An 8,675-nucleotide genomic window follows, 5' to 3' on the forward strand; every position below is an offset into this window, starting at 1 on the left:
TCCCCGCAGCCCCCGGCCTGCTCCCCGCCCCGCCCTCGGGCCCCCTAGATCACTACCCGCGGTGCAATCTAACTCGGCGGCTGCCGCCCCGACGCCGCGGTTGGCTGAGAACCCCGAGGGAGGAGGAACTTTCCCGCTCTGTCCCACCTTCTTCAACAACACTTCACCAATTGGAAGTTCGGATCTAATTGGAGGCGCCGGCCGGGGCTCGGCGTTGAGTGGCTGAGGCGGCAGTCTCTCCGAATGCTTTTGTTCGCAGGGATCAGCCTACTCTAGCAAGACTGGTTGAGGTGGCGGAGTTCGGCTCGTTTTTCCCGGGAAAACACGTAGAGGCTCGTGCCGGGGCGAGAGAGACGGGTCACCCCTGGTACCGCGAGGGATTGCCCTTCGGACCAAGTCTGCGCCGCGTGTGGACCCCCAGGGGATCGTGTTTCGGACACCAGGCGGATAGTCCTGTTTAGCGCTTAATTAATTACATGTACTGACCTCTGTTTCTCAAACTTTCAAATCACTTGTGGAGGCCGTTTAGGTAGCCGGCACTTTCCCCCCAAGTCCTTCTTCTCTTTAGAAGAAATTCTTATTATTACCGAGGGAGAGGGTAATAATTGTTCCTACGTCTTGGGCTTGTTGAGGACTATAAAGCTTTAGAACGGTGGCTGGTCATATTAGGTTGAATCCTATGAAATTGCTCTTTTTGTAGATTTTTTTTTTTAAATGAAAGTATTTTGGGGGAATTCCCTGGCGGTCCAGTGGTTAGGACTCCGCACTTTTACAGCGGAGGGTCCGGGTTCAATACCTGGTTGGGGAATTAAGATCCCGCAAGCCACTGCCCGGACCAAAAAAAAAGCATTTTTCATTTTATACTGTGTGATTTCCAGTTTATTTCGGATCATATACGTGTACTGTTTATTTTTTTAATGTCATCAAGGGTTATATGGGTGTGTGTGTGTGTGTGTGAGAGAGGTGGGGAAGTATAACTTTGTGTATTAAAAAAAAAATCCTATTTTTGAATAACTCTTAATGGTTGAATACCTGAATGGTTGACCAAGAAGCATTCCACGAATAACTATCATTAGCATCACCCCAACCCTACAGGTGAAGAAATAGAAGCTCAGCATGACAGAGCTACTTGCTGGCTATCACCCAACTAGTGAGGGGCAAAGCTGGAACTCAAACCCAGGCCTATCTCACCCAGAGGCTGTTGGTATTACCTCTACTCTGCTCTGCTTCCCTGGTGGTGGCTTCTAAATTGCTCCTCCCTGTTCTGGCCCCAAGACCATGAAATACAGTTTTGGAACACTCAGCAGACACTGTTGATGTAACTATACTAATAGCATAAATTAGCTCTTCTCCATGGGCCCCGGCGGTGCCCGTGAAGCACCAGCCAGGCCCCAGGAATCATTTGCTGGCACACTCAGCAAGGCTGCCAGGCTGCCGTGGGGGAACTTTATGTCTTGCCTACTGCTAGCAAATTCTCCCCACCAAACTGGTTGTTTAGGGCACTCTGATTAGCGTGGGAGTGTCTATTTTCATTGCTTCAGTTCTTCCCTGCAGGTGGGAAAACCAGGCTGGATTCTCCTATGGGCTCCCCACAGGGACAACAAATCAGGGCTTTAACCCAGGGCCAAGACTGCTGACAGAAAATAAGTGACTCTGAGAACCCACTGAGGAGTAGCAAGAGGAGGTGGATCAGCAGGGGCTAAAAATGACACTGATGGCCAGTAATAGCTCATTTTTATGGAGGGCTTGCTAGGTGCTAGGCACTGGGCTAATTGGCCAAACATGCTGTTAACATTCCTGGGGGACATCCAGGTAGATGTATGGGTCTGGACCTCAGAAAGGAGGCCAGGGCCAGGAATCAACATAGACATGATGGAATATTATGCTGGCATTAAAAATGCTGTTCACACAGAATAAATAGAGATGGTAATAGTACATACCAGATAAGGTTTTGAGAAAGAAAAATTCAGATAGGGCTTACTAAGAAAGACCTGGCACACAGACACCAGTTACTGAATATTTGTTACATGAATAAGTGAAGGACATGAGGAAATACAGTCTCAACTATGGGAACAATGTTAATAGCTGCCATATATTAAGTGCTTACCATATACTCTGCAAAGTGCCTGGCATGCTGCTTCTGATCTTTATCAAAACCCTATTTGGTAGGTATATATTCCTTGTTTATACATGGGGAAACTGGATAAGGCTGAAATGAAGTAATTTACCCAAAATCATAATTGGTAGAGTTGCAATTTGCATATAGGACTGTTTTAATCCAGATCTCACCTGATATATTTTGTTTCTTCATTCTTCCAGAAGATCAGAGTTTCTCCAAGTGACATCCTTTCCCTCCAGGGGGGCATTTGGCAATGTCTGGAGTTTTTTTTTTTTTTTTTTTTTGGTTGTCACAACCAGGGTGTGCCCCTCTCCCCTCTATGGGAAGATGAGGATGTGTGACCTGGTACCTAAGACTTCTGAGGCCATAGCCTTTTATATTTATTTATTTATTTTTTAAGGCCACACCAGCAGCTTGCTGGATCTTAGTTCCCGACCAGGGATGGAACCCAGGCCTCGGCAGTGAAGGAGTCCTAACCACTGGACTGCAAGGGAATTCCCCTGAGGCCACAGCTAGGATGCTCCAAGGCACTATCCTGAAGCACTGAGCCTGGATGAAAGTAGTTGCAGATAACAGCTCCTACCTGAATAGCCTGGGACTTCCCTGGTGGTCCAGTGGTTAAGAATCCACCTTCCGAAGCAGGGAACATGGGTTCAATCCCTGGTCGGGGAACTAAGATCCCACATGCCACAGAACAACTAAGCCCAGGTGCTGCAACTAGAGAGCCCATGCGCTCTGGAGCCCGCGTGCCACAACTAAGACTCGATGCAGCCATAAATAAATACTTTTTTAAAAAAAAAAAGAACCTACAAGGCCTTAGGAAATCACTGGTGCTCACCCTCTTCCCTTCAGGCCCAGGACTGAAGATTATTGAATTTGCCCAGACTGTCACCTGCAGTGTTGGAAGCAGGCAGATCTGAGTAGGAATTTCTACTTTTCTGTGACCTTGGGCATAACTTAGCTTCTCTGAGCCTCAGTTACCTCATCTGTAAAAATGGGCATAATAATACATGATATGACATGTTTAAGAGTCACTCTTAAATAGGAATTAATATTTATTGAGCACTCTAAGGTGCTGTGTAACCTAAAAAAGTTTTTTTTTTTTTAAACCATTTCTGGACCTCCGTTTCATCATCACTTAAAATGGGGAGAATAGGAAATGGGATTGCAAATACCAAAGCCTAAGAGCACATATAGATAGAACTTTAACTGGTGCTCATTTTCATATGCATGCATTTGCATTTAATTCTCATGATTAAGTAGATTATTATACCCATTTGACAGTTAAGAAAACAGAGACACCCAAAGCTAAGTTACTGGCCAAAGACCACACAGCCTAATAGAGATACAGCCTGGATCCCAAACCCAGGTCTCTAACCCGGGCCCATGGCCTTCCAAGGACAGCATGCTGCAGGTTGCAAGGGGCCTTGTCTACAACAGGCACTGAAAAATGACTGTTTTCTGGCCTAAAATTCATGCTCATGCCTAATTTGAAATTTTCTGCTATTTCTTTTTCTTTCTTTTCTTTTTTTGAAGATGTTGGGGGTAGGAGTTTATTAATTAATTTATTTATTTTGGCTGTGTTGGGTCTTCATTTCTGTACAAGTGCTTTCTCTAGTTGTGGCAAGCGGGGCCCACTTCATCGCGGTGCGCGGGCCTCTCACTATCGCGGCCTCTCTTGTTGTGGAACACAGGCTCCAGACGCGCAGGCTCAGTAGTTGTGGCGCCCAGGCCCAGTTGCTCCGCGGCATGTGGGATCCTCCCAGACCAGGGCTCGAACCCGTGTCCCCTGCATCAGCAGGCAGATTCTCAACCACTGTACCACCAGGGAAGCCCAATTTTCTGCTATTTCTGTGCTCCTTACTGTGGTAGATAATTTTGAGTCTCAAGCTGACATTCTGTATTAGTTTCCAAGGCTGCTGTAGCAAATCACACAAACTGGGTGGCCCAGAACAACAGAAATGTATTGTCTCACAGCTCTGGAGGCTAGAAGTCTGAGATCAAGGTGTCAGCAGGGCCCTGCTCCTTCTGTAACCTGTAGGGGAGGATCTTTTCCTTGACTCTTGTAGCTTCTGGAATCTCCAGATGTTCTCTGGCTTGTGGCTGCATCGCTCCAGTTTTCCCATGGTGTTCTCCCTGTGTCTCTTCACATCCTCTTCCCTCTGTGCATGGCTGTCTATGTGTCTGTTTCCCCTTTTTATAAGGACACCAGTCAGGCTGGGCTAGAGCCCACCCTAATGACTTCATTATAACTTAATTACCTCTGTAAAGACCCTATTTCCAAATAATGTCACATTCTGAGGTGCTGGGCTTAGGACTTCAATATCATTTTTAGGGGACATATATGAGAAAAACACTCCTGTGTTTCTCCTTTACTCTCATACCCACAATACTTCTGACACCAAATGCATGGGTTTTCCACACTAAGCAATTCTCTGGGACACCAGCTGCATGTCGTATAATTTAATCCAATTCTGACACTAACTAGAGTTAGTACAGACCCCACAGGTTAAGGGCTCAGTCCCACGAGACTGCCCCCCACCCTCGCCCCCGGCTTCAGACGCCAATCAGAATTCCAGGTTGTAATCTAAACTTCTGGAGGACTGGTTATAAATCAGGGATCCTGTGACCTCCTCCTTAGGTTTGATAATTTGCTAGAATGGCTTGTAGAACTCAAGGAAACACTTAGGTTAACCGGTTTTTTATTTAATAAAGGGTACAGATGAACAGCCAGATGAAGAGACACATAGGATGAGGTTTGCAGTGGTCCAGGGAGCAGGAACTTCTGTTCCCATGGAATTGGGGTGCACCACCTTCCAAGCACATACATGTGTTCACCAACCTGGAAACTCTCTGAACCCCATACTTTTGGGATTTTTATGGAGGCTTCCTTATGTAGGCATGATCCATCATCAACTCAACCTCTAGCCTTTCTTCCCTTCCAGGAGGATGGGGGCTGGTGCTAAAAGCTCCAGGCTTCTAATGATGGTTTAATCTTTCTAGTAACCAGCCCCCGGTCCAGGAGCCCATCAAACATTGCCTCATTAGAGCAAAAGATGCTCCCATCACCCCGGAAATTCCAAGGGATTTAGGAGCTCTGTGTTAGGAACCAGGATCAAAGACCAAATAATTTCAGAGACCACATAAAGATTTTCTATTATTTCACAGGACACAATTCAACCTACAACATTCCCCTTCGAGCAGTGGGCTCCAGGAGCCATATTTCTACCAGGATATCTGGGTAGGTCCAGGGAAGTCCCATTTTTTTTCAGGAAGGATGCCTTCTGTAACTTCACAGGATTCAAAACGTTGCATACCAAGACCCATGTTTCCCCATAGGAATGAATGTGAAGGAGGCGATGAAACGCGCTCGCACAGCTCGTAAATCTATAACCATCTTACCATATTTTTGCTTTGATGCTGCTTCGTGTCTTTGCTGCGTTATCTCTATCCGCTGGCACTCTCCCAAATTTTCTGCACCGCCTGTCACGGAGGTGGTTCAATCTTCTTCACGGTGTTCTATCACGTCCAATAGCCGCTCCAAAGTACTGATTTGGGGGCGTGGTTTTCAGCATTGACCTCTCTACTTCGTGAAGGATGTTGTTGAATGACGTTGTTATAGCTTTTCAAAGTTGTTTATAATGACAGTGAGTGGCAAAATAACAGCTCAGGAGTCACAAAGAGGCAGTTGCTGGAGTCCAAAGCATGCTAACAACTGTGTGATTTGCTCCATAGTGACACAGAATGTGGTCGTTTTCCGGCTGTAGTGGCGCCGCCTTGTGGCATCAGCGTAAACACAATTTATAATTTGTTCCAACCCAACAGCTTTGAAATTGTTCAGTATTTAACCGGTTAAAATGTTCTCTTTCTCTGGCATTTGTATGATTTCCAGTTTACACATGGGGTGGCACTTTGATCATGTTTTTATGTGGCACTGTGTCAAAGTCACAAAATTCACATACGTATATGATGCATACTACAGAAAAGCTGGAACTTGGCAGTGTGGCTCATGCCCCAGCCGAGACATAAAAGCTTTCTTGTCTTTCCTGTCACTCCTGTTCGGGGTCTCATAGGAACTGGAGGATGCAATTCTCAGAGAGCAGTTGGGCCCGAGCATAAGAGCCCATCAATAAGGAGCGGGTGACACTGCCACAGCTGGGTAATTTGTCTCTTTGCTCTTCTGCAGCCCATTTGGTGATGATCTATTTGTCCCAGGGAATAGATGATGGCAGGTTTGTCCATATTTTACACTTATGAACCTGCCTGCTCCTCTTCGCCTGGCTCTGCCCATCTGTCTTTGTCCCTGCTCCTCTCATTTCACTTCACAGATTGGGCAGTAGATCTTGGCAATGAGTTATGAAGGTAGATTCCATGAGGGCATCTTTGGGAAACAAGGGAGGGAGAAGAAGAAATGGGTCAGCTCCCTGCAGAGAGGGGAGGATGAACAGGTTCAGGAGAAAGAGATGTCACAGACTCAGTGGTGAGCAGGAAGGGACCTCAGAGAAGAAGGGGAAGGGGACATCCTAGAACAGAAGACAATGATGCTGGGGAGTCCTGCTCGTAGAAGATGGCTTGAAGAGCTGAGTCCAATTCCAATAATTAAGTTGGGCCTAGTGCAGAACATAATTGTGGTAGCCAGCCTCCAGGAGTCTTGCGTGTAGATATTCACACCCTTGTAATGTCCCCTCCCACACTGAGCAGGGCTGACAGGTGTAACCAATGGGATATTCAGAAATGACAGAGTGTGATTTCCAAGGCCAATTCATAAAAGTCCTTGGGGGACTTCCCTGGCGGTCCAGTGGTTACAACTCCATGCTTCCACTGCAGGGGGCACAGGTTTGATCCCTGTTCGGTGGAACTAAGATCCCACATGCTGCACAGCCTGGCTGAATTAAAAAAAAAAAAAAAGTCCTTGAAGTTTCCACTTTACTCTCTCTTGGATCACTCGCGCTCGGGGAAGCCACCTGCCATGGGGTGAAGACACCCAAGCAGCATCTGGAGAAGCACACGTGGCAAGGAACTGAGGCACCTGGCCAACAACCAGTACTGACTTGCCAGGTGTGTGAGCGGCCCACCTTGGAAGCAGATCCCACAGCCTCCGTCAGGCCTTCAGATGACCACAGCCCAAGACAATATCTTGACTGCAAAATTGTGGGAGACCCTGAGCCAGAAACAGCCCAGCTAATCACTCATTCCTGAATTCCTGACCCATTTGGAACCGTGTGAGATCATAAATGTTTATTGTTTCAAGCTGCTAAATTTGGGGGTAATTTATTCTGCAGTAATTGGAAATGGTCTAATTATATAACTCCTTATTTGCAGAATTGTCATCCAACATCCCTCTGGTTACTGCCCAGAATGCATGGTCCATGGGGCAGGGACCTATTCATACCAGGTGCTCAGTTAACGAGCATTGCATGTCACTGAGTGCCATAAAGACAGCCCCCCTGCCCTGCCCTTCAAGCAGGGTAAATGGGGTTAGTTAAGCAAGGAAAAGATTCTGGGGTGGAGTTGATGTGTGTCCCGGGGAGAGGGAAAGGGCCACAATTAGGATAACCATGCATCCCAGTTTGCCCAGGATAGAGGGGTTTCCTGGGATAGGGGACATCTAGTGCCCAAACTGGGAAAGTCTGGGGTAAACTGGAATGAGCTGATCACCCTAGCTGGGGTGGGGGTGGAGATCTCGAAGCTGAATTTCCAGTGAGCCAGCCGCACTGGTTCACATGGCCTGGGTATGGAGACTTATCTCCCATCTCTCCTGGTCAGGGGTGAGAATGCTCCCGGAGGACCTAGTTTGAGCCTCCTATCCCACTCGAATAGGGGGAGATGGGAAGACCATCTTAGAAATGCCTAGACCAGTGTGAGGAGGCTGCAGGTCAGCCCTCCCTTGTTTTCTCCAGCAGAGGTGGCCAGAAACACCAAGAATTTGGTGAGGACTCTCACCCTAGACCAGGAGGGCCAGCCCTTCCCTGTCCTGGCTTGGAAGCCAGGGGTCCTGGCTTCCTGTGGCTCGATTGCCAAATGCCCTACACCACATGGCCAATAAGTTGCTGTGCAGCCTCTGTTGGCACAATCCAGTGACAGGTCACCGAGGCTGCCCGCTCCATTGTTAGGAAAGTATTCCTTGTACTGAGAGAGATGCCTTCACATCATCTCCACCCTCTGATGACATTCGATGGTGCTGAACAATCCAAACCTATTCCTTCCTGGGGGCCCTTTCGCGTACTGTGCACATATTGCCTCCTCTGCCTGAGGCTCTCCTTGCCCTGCTCCCTTCCGGCTGACTCTCCCTGCTTAGCCTTTAAAGCTTAGGTCTAAAATCAGGCCACCTGTGAGGCCCGATCAAGATGGTCACACCCACCTCTACACGCCTGCCACACCTGGTTCCTCCACAGCATGACACCAGTGACACGTTACTTGCTACACCTCCATCTACCCATCAGGGCTTTTCCTGAGTGGCTGTGTCTGGGAACCCTCCAATCATGCTGACTTCCAGAATGAGGAGCTCACTCTTTTTGTCCCTCTGATAAACCCAAGGAGCAACTGGGCCCAGCTG

The sequence above is a fragment of the Leucopleurus acutus genome, assembly GCF_964270905.1.
Source record: "Leucopleurus acutus genome assembly, chromosome: 13".
NCBI classification, from domain to species: domain Eukaryota; kingdom Metazoa; phylum Chordata; class Mammalia; order Artiodactyla; family Delphinidae; genus Leucopleurus; species Leucopleurus acutus.